The following is a 17,677-nucleotide window of genomic DNA, read 5'->3' as shown; positions in this document are numbered from 1 at the left end:
CAGACTCCACCTGTACAGTGGAATGAAACCTTACTGTTTGGAGCATCTCCCAAGCCTCAGCGAGGGAAATCCTCCATGGCCTCTTGACCCCACCCCTCCATTTCTTGGTCATAAACACAAACTCCAGTGTGAGCAAAACTCTGACATCATCCTTACTCAAGATGATGAATATCTTGAAAAAGACGCTGCACAGTAGAACTGCCTTCTGCATGGCACTGAATTTAACTGTAGCTTTGGTTTACAATTCCATCCTCACCTCCAACGACCCAAATATGTCTTGGTAGGGAATTCTCCAGCCATATTGCAGCCTTCACCATAGAAAGAAGTGCCTGGTGAGTCTGCCCAGAAACGCCAAATATGGATCAATCGGCTTGGCCATTGAGGGATTTATAGGCTTCCTAGTTTTACAGGTTGCCTTGGCTACTAGTGGTGTGTCTGACAGAGCCTGAGCCCCGAACTCGTGTCAGCTACCCGGAGATAGGGCACCATATCCAGCATGTGAGACCAGCCATGACCCAAGTCCATCAACTCTACCCATCCTTGGTATTCAGGCACCTGTTCCCAGGCCTTTGCTGGAATCGCTGCCAATGGGGGAACCTGAAGCACAATAGAGAACTTCTACCCAATTGCAGGAAACCTGGCTGTTGGGATGGGTGTCCAACCCTCAAATTGAGAGCCAGCTACATGGCCAATGAGACCACGCCCATTCCTAAGGGCCACCCTGGGAACAAACAGGTATTGTGACCCTCAGCCAGAGTATGCTTTCAAACAAGCCTTCTCAGTTGCACCACCAGTTTCCTGCATTGCAGGCCTGGGACTCCCCTAGGCCTGAATCCTAACACTTCGTTGGATTTTCCAGGCATGCAGACCCAGAGCCCGTCTCTGGAATCCCTGTTTTGGGGCACCCCTATGATGGAAAACAGCACTCTTCCCTTCCCTGACAAAGCCACCAAAGTATCGGGAGAAGAGGGAATCCTTAGAGAGGAAAAATCTCCAATGGACCCATTAGTCCACATCTGCATTCTGAGGCCATCCTGGTCATACAATCCAGATATCAAAGCCTGTGCTACCTCCTTCCAGTCACCTTGATTGCTGTTCCTGATGGGCTGACGTCCAGGTCTATGTATTGGGCCTGAGATCACCTCGCCACTAACCCTAACCAGAGTCTGTGTTTGAAGACTTCTCTCCAATTTTGGAGGCCATTCTGGAAGCAAATGCGCAGTCTGAAACACTCTGATCACCTAAATGCAGACAAACACCCAAGTCAATGGGCCTGATGTAGAAGATTGTACCAGACATGCCCCTAGGACCTCATTGGAACCCTAGTATAGGTTTTCAGACATCTGTCCTCCAGGACTTGTTCTGAAATACCACCTTATAATACAACTTTTGGTCCCTGATGACACAACAGAACTTGTCCTTTCCCCCAAAATGAAACCGTGCATTCGACCTGTGCCAAACCCTCAAGGTAGGAGATTCCTGCATGGCATCATAGTCACCAGCACATTCTAAGATCTCCCTGGTAACAAACCAGCATTGTGGCCCATATGTAATAGATTCCCTGTCAACTTAAGGCCTTGGTACTTCGCCCAGAACCACCACAATGAACCGGCCATGTTCCTCAGCGGCAATCGTCAATGGAGGTGTGCTTTCCAGGCATCCGTGCAGGAGAGATTTGCTATCCAAACTTTCCACATGGGGGACACTGGAGCAAACAAACCAGACTCCCCCTGTCTGGTAGAAGGAAACCTTGCTCTTTGGAGCATCTCACAAGCCTCAGCATGGGAAATCCTTCAAGCCTTCTTGACGCAACCCCTTCACTTGTGGGCCATCATAGAACACAAACTCCAGTGTGAGCAAACATCTGACATCTGCCCTTACTCAGGTGCTGGATATCTTGAATCCAACACTGCACATTGGAACTGCCTTTTGCTTGGCACTGAATTGAACCATAGCTTGTGTTTACAATTCCATCCTCACCCTACTGGCTCCCAAGACCACTTGATAGGGAATTCTGGAAACACAATGCAGCATTCTGCCTTCCCCATAGAAAGAAGAAGTGCCTGGTGAGTCTGCCCAGCAACCACACATGAGGATCAATCTGCTCGGCCCTCAAGGGAACCCCGATGTATAGGCTACACTGGCTCCTATTGCTGTGTCTGACAGAGCTTGAGACCAGACTTAGTTTCAACCACCCAGAAAGCAGGCCTTATATCCAGCCTGTCTGACCGGCCATGGCCCAATTCTGTCATCTCTACCCATCCTTGGTATTCAGGCACCTGTCCCCAGACATTTGCTGGAATCCCTGACAATGGAGGAACCTAAAGCATAATAGAGAACTCCTCCTTTCCCATGGGAGGAAACCTGGGTGTTGGGATAGTTGTCCAACTCCCAAAGTGGGAGCCAGCTGCATAACCAATGGGACCACGCCCACTCCTGAGGTCTTCCCTTGGCACAAACAGTCATTGTGACTCTCATCCTGAGTATGCTTTCAAACAAGCCCTCTCAGTTACACCACCAGTATCCAGAACTTCATGCCTGGTATGCCCTTGGCCCAAATCCTAACCTTTGGTGGGATTTTCCAGGCGCCCAGACCCAGTTCCCGTCTCTGGAATCCCTGTTTCGGGCACCACTAAGATGATAAACAGCACTCTTCCCTTCCTCGAAAAAGCCACCAAACTATGGGGAATCACAAGGAACCTTAGAAAGGAAAAGTCTGCATGGACCCATGAGACCACACCTGCATTTGGAGTCCATCCTGGACACACAATCCAGATAGAAAAGCCTGTGCTACCACCTTCTAGTCATGCTAATTACAGTTAATGACATCCTGCTCTTTTGATCTATGCACTGGGCCTGCGATCACATTACCAGTAACCCACACCCGTATTTGAATTAGCAGCTCCCCTCCCAAAAGCTCACATGCCCTCCAGCATGGGGTCTCTGCAGCCACACCCCAGGACTGTGGCTGCCATCCTCAAGGCAACTGTGCCCGTCACAGATTTCCAAATTTTCCAGAGTATGTTAATATTAATGCCCTAAGCCCACCCCAATACTGGCCGCCAATCTGGGTGCAATGCACAGTCTTAAACACCCTGATCACCTACATCCAGGAAAAAGGCCATATCAATGGTTCTGAGTCAGATGATTGAACCTGACATGCTCCTAGGACCTCATTGGAATGCAACATTAGGTTTTAAGGCATATGTCCTCAGGGACCTGTTCTGGAATACCAACGTAGGATACCACATGTGGTCCCTGAACCACACAATAAAACAAATCCTGTCCCTAGAAGGATACAGCAGTCTTAGACCTGCGCCAAACCCTCAGGTTAGGAGAATTCTTCACAGCACCATAGCCACCAGCACATTCGAAGATCTCCCTGGTAACAAACCAGCATTGTGGCCCATATGTAATAGATTCCCTGTCAACTAAAAGCCTTGGTACTTCGCCCAGAACCACCAGAATGAACCTTCCATGTTCCTCAGCTGCAATGGTCAATGGAGGTGTGCTTTCCAGGCATCCATACGGGAGAGATTTGCTATCCAAACTTTCCACATGGGGGACACTGGAGCAAACAAACCAAACTCCCCCTGTCTGGTAGAAGGAAACCTTGCTCTTTGGAACATCTCACAAGCCTCAGCATGGGAAATCCTCCAAGTCTTCTTGACACAACCCCTCCATTTGTTGGCCATCATAGACATAAACTCCAGTGTGAGCAAACATCTGGCATCCACCCTTTCTCAGGTGCTGGATATCTTGAATCCAACACTGCACATTGGAACTGCCTTTTGCTTGGCACTGAATTGAACCATAGCTTGTGTTTACAATTCCATCCTCACCCTACTGGCTCCCAAGGCCTCTTGATAGGAAATTCTGGAGCTACAACGCAGCATTCTGCCTTCCCTATAGGAAGAAGAAGTGCCTGGTGAGTCTGCCCAGCAACCACACATGAGGATCAACCTGCTCAGCCCTCGAGGGAATCCCGATTTATAGGCTGCCCTTGCTACTTTTGCTGTGTCTGACAGAGCCTGAGACCAGACTTAGTTTCAACCCCCCAGAAAGTGGGCCACATATCCAGCATGTGAGACCGGTCATGGCCCAAATCTGTTATCCCTACCCATCCTTGGTATTCAGGCCCCTATCCCCAGACATTTTCTGGAATCCCTGACAATGGGTGATGCTGAAGCACAATAGAGACCTCCTCCTTCCCCATGGCAGGAAACCTGGCTGTTGGGATGGGTGTCCAGCACTCAAAGAGGGAGCCAGCTGTATGGCCAATGAGACCACGCCCACTCGTGAGATCCGTCCTGGGCACAAACAAGCATTGTGACCCTCAGCTAGAGCATGCTTTCAAACAAACCCTCACAGTGGCACCACCAGGATCCCGCATGCAGACCAGGTATGACCTTAGGCCCAAATCATAAAATTTGGTGGGATTTTCCAGGCACAGAGACCCAGAGCCCATCTCTGAAATCCCTGTATTGGGGCATCCCTAAAATGTAAAAAAGCACACTTTCTTTCCCCTAAAAAGGTACCAAACTATGGAGAGCCACCAGGATCCTTAGAAAGGAAAATTCTCCCATGGACCCATGAGACCACACCTGCATTCTGAGGCCATCTTAGACCCACAATCCGGAGAGAAAAGCCTATGATACTGCCTTCTATTCAACCTACTTACAGTTCCTAATATGCTGCCCTCTAGATCTTTGCATTGGGACTATTCGCCTCCCCACTAACCTTACCCCGGATTTCAGTTTTCATAATTCTCTCCCAAAACCATGGCTCTCATGCCACCAAGGATGGGGCCTTTGGAGCCACAACACAGGACTGTGTCTGCCTTCCCCAAGGAAACTGTGCCCGTCACAGTTGCCCACACCTTCAGGATTAGGAGAAACCTGCAAATCCCCTGAGCCCACCTCTATATTGGCAGTTGCTCTGGTGCAGACTTGCAGTCTGAAACACCCTGATCACCTACATCCAGTCAGACAGCCATGTCAAAGGTCCTGAGTAAGAAGATTGAACCTGTCATGCCCGTATGACCTCATTGGAACCCTAGATTAGGTTTTCAGGCATCTTTCCTCTGGGTACTGTTCTGGAATACCAACATATGATACATGTGGTCCCTAATCCTCACAAAAGAACATCTCCTGTCCTGAGAAGGAAACCATGCTCTTCGACGTGTGCCAAGTCCTCAGGTTTGGAGAATCCTGTGTGGCACATTAGCCATCAGCATATTCTAAGATCTGCCTGGTAACAACCAGCATCGTGGCCCATCTGCAAGAGATTCCATGTCAGCTCAAGGCCTTGGTCCTTCACCTCAGAGGCACCAGAACAAACCTGCCTTGTTCCTCAGCTGCAGTGCTCAGTGGAGGTGAGCTCTCCAGGCATCCATAAGGGAGAGCGCTACTACCCAAACGGGAGGACACTGGAGCAAACTATCCAGACTCCACCATTCCAGTAGAAAGAAACCTTGTGATTTGGATCATCTCACAAGCTTCAATTTGGAAAATCCCCCATGGCCTCTTGACGCCACCCATCCATTTGTTGGTCATCAAGACACAAACTCTAGTTTGAGCAAACATCTGACATCCGCCCTTACTCAGGTGCTGGATATCTCGAAAAAGTTGCTTCACATTTGAACTGCCTTCTGCTTGGCACTGAATTGAACTGTAGCTTGTGTTTACAATTCCATCCTCACCGTACTGTTCCCCAAGGCCTCTTGACATTGAATTCTGGAGCCACAACGCAGAATTCTACCTTCCCCATAGAAAGAAGTGCCTGCTGAGCCTGCCCAGATCGCCACAAGAGGATCAATCGGTTCGGCTCTCAAGGGAAACCCGACTGGTTGGCTGCTCTGGCCTCTAGTGCGGTTTCTGACAGAGCCTGAGCCCAGACCTAGTGTCAGCCACCCAGAGAGTGTGCTCCATATCTAGCATGTGGGTCTGGCCATGGCCCACGTCCGTCATCTCTAACCATCCTTGGTATTCTGGCTTCTTTCCCAGACATTGCTGGAATCTTTCCAATGGCGGAACCTGAAGCACAATATAATACTACTCCTTCCTCAAGGCAGGAAACCTGACTGTTGGGATGGGTGTCCAACTGTCAAAGTGGGAGCCAGGTGCATAGCAAATGTGACCACGCCCATCCATGAGGGCTGCCTTGGGCACAAGCAGACATTGTGACCCACAGCCTGGGTATGCTTTCAAACACGTCCTCTCAGTTCCACCACAAAGTTCCCGCATTGCAGGCCTGGTATGCCCCTAGGCCCAAATTCTAAACCTCGGTTAGATTTTACAGGCGCCCAGACCCAGAGCCCGTCTCTGGAATCCCTGTTTTGGGGCACCTCGAAGATGGAAAACAGCAATCTTACCTTCCCTGAAAAGTTACCAAACTATGGGGAGCCGCCAGGGTCCTTAGAGAGGAAAAATCTCCCATGGACCCATGAGACTACACCAGCATTCCGATACCATTCTGGACACACAATCCAGATAGAAAAGCCTATGGTACCACCTTTCAGTCACCATAATTACAGTTCCTGATGTGCAGCCCTCCACGTCTATGCACTGGGCCTGCGATTGCCTTGCGACTAACCCAAACCCAAATTTGTGTTTGCAGACTTCTCTCCCAAAACCATGGTTCACGTGCCCTCTAGGATGGGGTCTCTCGAGTCACACCACAAGACTGTGTCTGCCATCCCCAAGGAAAATGTACCCATCACAGTTTCCCAAACCTTAATGATTAGGAGAAAACTGAAAGGTACCTGAGCCACCCCAATATTGGCAGCCACTCTGGATGCAAATGCTCAGTCTCAAACTACCTGTACAGCTCCATCCAGGCAGACAGCCAAGTCAATGGTACTGATTCAGATGATTGAACCTGATATGCCCCTAGGACCTCATTAAATCCGTAGATTGGGTTTTCACACACCTGCTCTCAGAGACATGTTCTGAATACCAACTTACGATGCAACATGTAGTCCCTGAGCCACAAAACATAAAATCTCCTGTCCCTAGAAGGAAACCATGCTCTTCGACCTGTGCCAAACCCTCAGTGTAGGAGAATCTTGCACATAACGTTAGGCACGAGCACATTCTCAGATATCACTGGAAACAAACGTGCATTGTGGCCCATCTGCAAGACATTCCATGTCAAATCAAGTCCTTGGTACTTCGCCCAGAACCACCACAATGAACCTGCCATGTTCCTCAGCAGCAATCGTCAATGGAGGTGTGCTTTCCAGGCATCCATGCGGGAGATCTCTGCATCCTAAACTTTCCACATGGGGAAACCTTGAGCAAACAACCCAGACTCCACCTGTCCAGTGGTAGGAAACCTTGTTGTTTGGAGCTTCTCACAAGCCTCATCATGGGAAATCCTCCATGGCCTGTTGACGCCACACCTCCATTTGTCAGTCATAATAGACACAAACTCCAGTGTAAGCAAGTATCAGACATCCACCCTTCCTCAGGTGCTGGATATTCGAATCAGCCACTGCACATTGGAACTGCCTTTCGCTTGGCACTGAATTGAAACCTAGCTAGATTTACAGTTCCATCCTCACCCTACTGGTCACCCAGGTCTCTTGATGAGAAATTCTAGACACTAGAAGCAGCATTCTGCCTTCCCCATAGAAATAAGTAGTGCCTGGTGAGTCAGCCCAGAGAACCCACATGAAGATCAATCTGCTCAGCCCTCGAGGGAACCTTGATTTATAGGCTGTCCTGGCCACTAGTTCTGTGTCTGACAGAGGCTGAGCCCCGACCTAGTGTGAGCCACCCAGAGAGCAGGACCTATATCCAGCAGGTGGGGAGAACCATAGCCTTAATCCATCATCTCTACAAATCCTTGGTATTCAGGCACCTGTCCCCAGACTTAATCCCTGCCATTGGGGGAACATGAAGCACAATAGAGAACTCCTCCTTCCCATGGCAGGAAACCTGGCTGTTGGGATGGGTGTCCCAACTCTCAACATGGGAGCCAGCTCCATGGCCAATGAGCCAACGCCCTCTCCTATGGGCGCCCTGGGCACAAACAGGCATTGTGACCCTCAGCTTGGCATTCTTTCAAACAAGCACTCTCAGTGGCACCACCAGAATCCCACATTGCAGGCCTGGTATGCCCCCAGGCCCAAATCCTAACCTTTGGTGAGATTTTCTAGGCACCCAGACTCAGAACCCATCCCTGGAATCCCTGTTTTGGGCAACTCTAAGATGGAAAACAGCACTTGTCAGTTCACCGAAAAAGTAACCAAACTGTGGGGAGCCGCAAGCATCCTTAGAGAGGAAAAGTCTCCCATGAACCCTTCAGACCACACCTGCATTTGGAGTCCATCCTGGACACACAATCCAGATAGAAAAGCCTGTGATACCGACTTCCCATCACCCTAATTACAGTTCCTGACGAGCTTCTCTCAACATCTACGGATTGGGCCTGCGACCACCTTGCATCTAACACTAACCCGAATTTTTGTTTGCGACTTATCTCCCAAAACCCTGGCTCACATGCCCTCCAGAATGTGGTCTCTGGAGCCATACCACAGGACTGCGCCTGCAATCCCCAAGGAAACTTTACCCATCACATTTCCCCAAACGCTCTTGATTAGGAGAAACCTCCAAGGCCCCTGATCCCACCCCAATATTGGAAGCCGCTCTGGACACAAATGCACAATCTGAAACACCCTGATCACCTACATCCAGGCAGACACCCACGTCAATGGTCCTGGGTAGAAAATTGAACCTAACGTGCACCTAGGACATCAAAGGAACCCTAGATTACATTTCCGGTATCTGACATTAGAGGCCTCTTCTGGAATACCAAGTTAGGATACGACATGTGGACCCTGAGGCACACAACCGAACATCTCCTGTCCCCAGAAGGAAATCGTGCATTCGACCTGTGTCAAACCCATAGGGTAGGAGAATCCCTCATGGCCCCTTAGCCACCAGCACATTCAAAGACCTACTGGGTAACAAACCAGTATTGGGACCCATCTGTAAGAGACTCCATGTCAAGTCAAGGCCTTGGCACTTGGCCCAAGAGCCACCAATACGAACCTGTCATGTTCTTCAGCTGAAATGGTCATTGCAATTGTGAATTCCAGGTATACATGCAGAAGGACTCTGCTACCAAAAATTTCCACATGAGGAACCCCAGAGCAAACAAACCAGCCTCCACCAGTCCAGTAGAAGGTAACAGTGCTATTTGGAACATCTTAAAAGCCTCAGCATGGGAAATACTTCATGGCCTCTTGACACCACCTCTCCATATGTCAGTCATCATAGACACAAACTCGAGTGTGAGCAAACATTTTTCATTTGTCTTTACTCAGGTGCTGGATGTCTCGAATGAGTCGCTGCACATTTGAACTGCCTTCTGCTTTGAACTGAATTTAACCCTAGCTTGTGTTTAAAATTCCATCCTCACCCTACTGATCCTGAAGTCCTCTTGATAGGGAATTCTGGACCACAACGTAACATACTGCCTTCCCCATAGAAAGAAGAAGTGCCTGGTAAGACTGCACAAAAAACCCACATGAGTATCATCTTCTCGGCCCTCACGGATCCCCGATTTATAGGCTGCTCTGGGCACTAATGCTGTGTTTGACAGATCCTGAGCCCCAACCTCATGTCAGCCACCCAGAGAGCAGGACGCATTTCCAGCCGGCCATGGCCCAGTCCTTGGTATTCATTTGCTGGAATCCCTGCTAATGGGGGAACCTGAAGCCCAAGAGAGAACTGCTCCTTCCCCATGGAAGGAAACCTAGCTTTGGGATGGGTGTCCAAGCTTCAGAGAGGGAGCCAACTGCATGGGCAATGAGAGCACTCCCACCACTGAAGGGTGTCCTGGGAACAAACAGGCATTGTGACCCTCAGCCTGAGCATGATTTCAAATAAGCCCTCTCAGTTGCACCACCAGGATCCTTCATTGCAGGCCTGGTAGGCCCCTAGGCCCAAATCCTAACCGTTGGTGGGATTTTCTTGGTGCCCAGACCGAGAGCCCATCTCTGGTATCTCTGTTGTTGGGCACCACTAAGATGGAAAACAGCACTCTCCCCTTCCCCGAAAAATCCACCAAACTATGGGGATCCGCCAGAATCCTTAGAGAGGAAAAATCTCCCATGGACCCATGAGACCACACCTGCATTCTGAGGCCATCCTGGACACACAACGCCAATAGAAAAGGCTATGCTACCACCATTGAGTCACCCTAATTACAGTTCCTGACGAGCTGCCCTCCACGTCGACTCATTGGTCTGTGATCACTGCGCCACTAAGCATAAACCTAGTTTTTGTTTCCAGACTTCTCTCCCAAAACCATGACTCACATGTCCTCCATGATGGGGTCTCTGGAGCCACACCACAGGACTATGCCTGCCATCTGAAGGAAACTTTGCCCATCACACTTGCCCAAACCCTCCAAATTAGGAGAAACCTCAAAAGCCCCTAATCCCACCCCAATTTAGGAAGCCACTCTGGATGCAAACACAAAGTCTGAAACATCCCGATCACATACATCCATGCAGACACCCAAGTCAATGATCCTGAGTCAGAAAATTGAACTGGACATGCCCCTTGGACATACTTGGAAGCCTAGATTAGGCTTCAGACGCCTGTCCTCAGAGGCCTATTCTGGAATGCCAAGTAAGGATCCAACATGTGGACCCTGACCCACACAACAGAACATCTCCTGTCCCAAGAAGGAAACTGTGCTCTTCGACCTGTGCCAAACCCTCAGGGTAGGAGTATCCAGTATGGTACCTTAGCCGCCAGCACATTCTAAGATCTCCATGGTAACAAACCAGCATTGGGACCTATCAGCAAGGGAATTCTGCCCATTCCATTGGCAACAACTGTACAAATTAGGAGAAACCTCCAAAATCCCTGAGGCCATCCCAATAGTGTAAGCCTCCCAGGACAAACAGGGGTGATCTGACACCATCTGAGCAACAGCCTCCACTCAGAACCGTAGACAGATGTCCACAGAGAAGAAGATTGAACCAGACAGGACCAGAGGCCCTAATCAAACCCATTGCATTGGTTTCCAGGCATATCTCCTCAGAGGCCTGTTTTCGAATACCAGCATATGGGGTTTCCTGAGGCACCTATCAGGACATATATCTTGTCTCCACATGGGAAACTTGCTCTTTGGAGCTGTCTCAAAATCTCCGGTTAGGAGAATCTTTCAGGGCCCCAGTGACACCGCCCCATTCCAAGGTCTCCTTGAACACAAACCCACATTAGGACCCATATGCAGGAGAGTCCATGTCAACTCAGTCCCCTTGTTTGCTCCCCTATAGCCAGCAGATCTTACCCGTCTTGTCAGTAGCAGACAATTGGAATGCGAGGCGGTCTGCCCAGGCATCAATCCTTAGAACCCTGCTCTGGAGTCGTTCCGTACAGGATGTCCTGGAGCCATCCAACAGATCCTGACTGTCCTGCAGAAGGAATTTTTGGGGTTTGGAGCATCTCAGGACTCCCACCATGGGAAAACCTCCATGGCCTTGTGATTCCCAGCCCCTTCATGAAGGGGTCATCATGGACATGAACCCTAACTTGAGCCTACGTCTGAGCATCGCCCTGACTTCAGATGCATGGGATATTGATTCAGCTCTGAAGAGGGTGCTTTCCGTGCCCTCGCCCCGAAACCTTAGCCTAGCTTGTGCTCTCAGACTTCCATCCTCACACTCCTGGCCCACAAGTGCTCCAGTTTGGCAATACTGGAGTCACAATGCAGCAATCTAACTGTCCACCAGAAGAAAAGTTGCCCTTTGGGGCTACCCAGAAACCACAAATGGGGATCAACCTGCTCTCCACTTGACTGTACCACAATTATACAGTCTACCGTGGGCATTAATGCACTGTTTGACACAGTCTGTGCCTGGGACTCCCGACCGACACTCAGACAACTGGCCGCAGACTGAGCACATCGGACCCGCCATGGCCTTAGGTCGTCATCTCTTCCCAACCTCGTTTTTCAGGCTTCAGACCCCAGATATTATCTCCAATCACTGCCAAGGGTTGAATGTGATGCAGAAATCAGAACTCATCCTTCCCCATGGCAAGAAATATTGTCCAACATTCAGTGTAGGAGAAACCATGTGGTCTATGAGGCCTTGCCCATGCTTGAGGGCAGCGTTGGGCAAAATCACAAATTGTGACCCTCAGCGTGAGCCCCATCTTCAAGTAAGACCTCTCAGTGGCTGGAGCAAGAGCCTGCATAAGGGGCTTGCGACACCTCTAGGCCCCCAATCTTAACCAAAGGTCAGGATGTCCAGTCGCCTCTCCCCAGGGCTCTGCTCAAGAATCCCTATTTTGGTGGGACACCTGGTTAGGAAACAGAAAGGACTCCTACCATCCCAAGAATGACTCCTAACTCTTGGGATCGGGCCAAATCCCCACAGTTTGGAGACTCGTCTATGTCCCATGAGGCCACCCCATCATTCCCCGGCCATTGGTGACAAAATCCAGAGACAAAAGCCTGAGCATGCGCCTCACACTAGCCCTTTGATCATATCCTGAAGATGTCTCCTCATGATCTTTAGATTGGGTCTGCCATAACTACGTCCCCAAAACTAAGCCAAGTTTGTGTTTTCAGACTTCGGTCCCCACAGCACTGACCAAACACCTTCAATGCTGGGGCCCCTGTGGCCATGACTCAGGACTATACCTGTCCTCTCCAAGGGAATTCTGCCCATTCCATTGGCCACAACTGTACAAGTTAGGGGAAACCTCCAAAATCCCCAAGGCCATCCCGATAGTTTAGGCCACCCAGGACAAACAGGGGTTATCTGACACCAGCTGAGCAACAGCCTCAACACAGAACCGTAGACAGATATCCACAGAGAAGAAGACTGAACCGGACAGGCCCCTAGGCTATAATTGAATACATTGCTTTGTTTTCCAGGCATCTCTCCTCAGAGGCCTGGTTTCCAATACCAGCATATGGGGGTTTCCTCAGGCACCATCAGAGAAAACCTTGTCTCCACATGGGAAAATTGCACATTGGAGCTGTGTCAAACCCTCTGGTTAGGAGAATCCTTCAGAGCCTCAGTGCCACTGCCCCATTCCAAAATCTGCATGGACACAAACCCACATTAAGACCCATTTGCAGGAGAGTCCATATCAACTCAACAACCTCGCTTTCTCTAAAAGAGCCAACCGATCAAACCTGTCTTGTCACTAGGAAACAATTGGAATGTGAGGTGGGCTGCCCAAGCATACATCCTTAGAAACATGCACTGGAGTCATTCCATATGGGGCATCCTGGAGCCCTCCAACAGGTTTCAATTATCCCACAGAAGGAATCCCGGCAGTTTGGAGCATCTCAAAACTCCCATTGAGGGAAAAACTCCATGGCCTCGTGTTGCCCCGTCCTCTTTATGAAAGGGCCATCATGGACAGAAACAACAAACTGAGCCAACGTCTGATCCTTGACCTGACTTCAGATGCACGGGATCTCGATTCATCTATGCAGAGTGTGCCTGCCGTGCCCTCGTCCCTAAACCTAAGCCTCTCTTGTGTTCTCAGACTTCCATCCTCATACTCTTGGCCCCAAAGCCCTCCAGTCTGGGAATTCCAGAGCCACAGTGAAGCACTCTGCTTGCCGTCCAGAAAAACAAAAACAAAAACAAAAACAAAAACGTTGCCCTATGGGGCTACCCAGAAACCACAAATGAATATTAACCTGCATGCAACTTGACTGTACCCCATTTCTACAGCCTACTTTGGGCACTAGTGCCCTGTCTGACACAGTGTGAGCCCGACACTCCCAACCGACACCAAGACAGATGGCCGCACACTGAGCACATTGGACACACCAAGGCCTCAGGTCGTCCTCTCTTTCGAAACTAGCCTTCAGGCTTCAGAACCTAGACCTTAACTCCAGTCAAGGCCCAGGGGTGAACGTGATGCAGAAATCAGAACTCATCCTTCCCATGGCAAGAAACCTTGTGGATGGCATGTTGTCCACCATTCAGAGTAGGAGAAATCAGCGTGGACCATGAGGACCCGCCCATGCTTGATTGCCGTGAGGGCACAAACATCCATGGGGACCCTCAGAGTGAGGTCTGCCCTCATTAAGTCTTTCAGTGGCTGGACCAATAGATGGCATATTGGACTTGCCATCCCCCTAGGCCCCAATCTTTAACCAGAGGTCGGGTTGTCCAGTCGCACCTCATCAGAGCTATGCTCTGGAATCCCTCTTTTGGTGAGACACCTGAGGTAACAAAACAGAAATGACTCATCCCATCCCATAGATTGACACAAAACTCTTGGGAACAGGCCAAATCCACAGATAGAGAGACTCGTCCATGGACCATGAGGCCTCCCCGACATTCCACGGCCATCGTTGACACAAAATCCAGAGAAAAAAAGCCTGAGTAAGTGCCTCACACTTGGCATTTGTTCAAATCCTGAAGAGTTCTCCTCACGGTCTGTAGATCGGGACTGCCATACCTACGTCCCCAAACCTAAGCCAAGTTTTGTTTTCAGACTTCTGTCCCCACAGTCCTGGCCCACACACCCTCCAGGCTGGGGCCCCTGAATCCACACATCAGGACTGTGTCTGCCCACTCCACGGGAATTCTGCCCATTCCATTGTCCACAATCATACAAATTAGGATTTGTACCTCCAAAGTCCCTGAGGACATCCCAATAATGTAGGCCGCCTGGACAAACAGGGGCGGTCTGAACCAGCTGAGCATCTACCTACACTAATACTGTAGATGGATGTCGCCAGAGAATAAGATTGAACCGGACAGGCCTCTAGGCCCTAATTGGATGCATTGCTGTGGTTTCCAGGTATTTCTCCTCAGAGGCCTGGTTTCCAATACCAGTATATGGGGGTTTCCTGAGGCACCAATTAGAACAAATCTTGTCTCCACATGGGAAAGTTGCTCATTGGAGCTGTCTCAAAATCTCCGGTTTGGAGAATCCTTCAGGGCCCCGGGGCCACTGCCCCATACCAAGGTCACCAGGGACACAAACCCACATTAGGACCCACCCGCAGGAGATTCCATTTCAACTTAGCCCCTTTGGTTGCTCCCCCAGAGGCAGCAGATCGAACTTGTCTTGTCGCTAGGACACAATCTGAATGCGTGCTGGGCTACCCAGGCATCCATCCTTAGAACCCTGCTCTGGCGTCATTCCTTATGGGATGTCCTGGAGCCATCCAACAGGACTCAAATGTTCTGCAGAAGGAACACTTGCATTTTGGACCATCTCACAACTCTCAACGTGAGAAAACCTTGATGGATTTGTGATCCCCTCCTTTATGAAGGGGAAACCATGGACAGGAACTCCAAACGGAGTCAACGTCTGATTCTCCCCGTGACTTCAGATGCACAAGATATCGATTCAGCTCTGCAGAGTGTGTCCGCCTTGCCCTCGCCCTGAAACCTATGTCTAGCTTGTGTTCTCAGACTTCCGTCCTCACACTCCTGGCCCCCAAGCCCTCAAGTTTGGCAATTCCGGACCTACAATGCTGCACTCTGTCTGCCCTCCAGAAGAAAAAAAGTTGCCCTATGCAGCTTCCCACACACTCCAAATGAGGATAGACCTACAAGGCACTCTACTGTACCCAAATTATATAGTCTAACCTGGGCACTAATACACTGTCTGACACAGCCTGAGCCTGGACCTCATGACAAACACTGAGACAGCTGACCACACACTGAGCACATCAGACCCACCATGGCCTTAGCTCATCATCTCTACCCAACCTAGCTTTTCAGGATTCAGAACTTATACCTTAACTCCAAACCCTGCCAAGGGGTGAACGTGATGCAGAAATCAGAACTCCTCCTTACTCATGGCAAGAAACCTTGTGGTCGGCATGTTGTCAAACGTTCAGTGTAGGAGAAACCAGCATTCTGTGACACAATATCCAGAGACCAATGCCTGAGTAAGCGCCTCACACTTGCCCTTTGTTCATATCCCAAAGAGTTCTCCTCACGGTCTGTAGATCAGCCCTGCCATACCTACGACACAAAACCTAAGCCGAGTTTGTGTTTTCAGACAACTGTCCCCACAGCCCTGGCCCACACACCCTATAGGCTCAGGCCCCTGGAGCCAAACCTGAGGACTGTACCTGCCCTCTCCAAGGGAATTCTGCCCTTTCCATTGGCCACAACCCTACAAATAAGATAAACCTCCAAAGTTCCCGAGGCCATCACAATATTGTTGACTGCCCAGTACAAACAGGGGTAATCTGAGCCCATCGGGGCACCTACCTGCACTCAGACCCGTAGACAGATGTCCTCCGAGGTAAATTGGAATGAACAGGCCCCTAGGCCCTAATCAGATCCATGCTTTGGTTTCCAGGCATCTCTCCTCAGAGGCTTGGATTCAATTACCAGCATATGGCTTTTTCTTGAGGCACCCATCAGAACAAATCTCGTCTCCACATGGGAAACTTGTGCATTGGAGCTGTGTCAAAGCCTCTGGTTAGGAGAACCCTTCAGGGCCCCAGTGCCACCGCCTCATTCCAAGGTCTCCATGAACACAAACCCACATTAGGACCCATCCGCAGGAGAATCCATTTCAACTCATCCCCCAGATCCAGCAGATCTAACCTGTCTTGTTGCTAGGAGACAATTGGAATGAGAGGCGGGCTGCCCAACCATCAATCCTTAGAACCCTGGTCGGAATCGTTACGTATGGGATATCCTGGAGCCAAAAAACAGGTCTCAATTGTCCCGTAGAAGAATCTTTGCGGTTTGGAACATCTCACATCTCCCATCGTGGGAAAACCTCCATGGCCTCGTGATCCCCCCCACCCTTCATGAAGGAGCCTTCAGGGACAGAAACTCCAACCTGAGCAATCGTCTAATCCTCGCCCTGACTTCAGATGCACTAGATCTCGATTCAGCTCTGTAGAGTGTGCATACCGTGCCCTCGCCCAGAAACCTAAGCCTAGCTTGTGTTCTCAGATTTCCATTCTCATACTTCTGGCCAACAAGCCCTCCAGTTTGGCAATTCCAGAACTACAATGCAGCACTCTGCCTATGCCTGCCCTCAAGAAAAAAACATTGCCCCCTGGGGCTACCCAGAAACCCCAAATGAGGATTAACCTGCACGACACTTGACTGTACCCCAATTATACAAGCTGCCCTGGGTATGAATGCCCTTTCTGACACAGACAGAGCCTGGACCTCCCGAACCAAACCCAGTCAGCTGGCCGCACACTAGGCACATCAGACCCACCATGGCCTTAGGTTGTCATCTCTTCCCAACCTCGGTTTTCAGGCTTCAGAACTTAGACCTTATCACCAATCTCTGCCCAGGGTTGAACATGATGTAGAAATCAGAGCTCCTTCCCCATGGCAAGTAACCTTGTGGTTGGCATGTGGTCCAACGTTCAGTGTAATTGAAACCAGTGTGGCCAATGAGGATCCGCCCATGCTTGAGGGCTTCTTTGGTCACAAACATGCATTGTGACCCTCAGCGTGAGCCCAGTCCTGAAGTAAGGCTTATCAGTGACTGGACTAAGAGTCGGGATATTGGGCTTGTCATGCCCTTAGGCCCCAATTTTTAACCATATATCGGGTTGTCCATTCGCCCCATCCCAGGGTTCTGCTTTGGAATCCATCTTTTGGTGGGACACCTGAGGTAACAAAACTGAAAGGACTCCTCCCATCCCACAGATTGACCCAAAACAATTGGGATCGGGCCAAATC

Source organism: Neovison vison, chromosome 4 (assembly GCF_020171115.1).
Source record: "Neovison vison isolate M4711 chromosome 4, ASM_NN_V1, whole genome shotgun sequence".
In the NCBI taxonomy this organism is placed as follows: Eukaryota; Metazoa; Chordata; class Mammalia; order Carnivora; family Mustelidae; genus Neogale; species Neogale vison.
Note: the sequence above shows the minus strand (reverse complement) of the source record.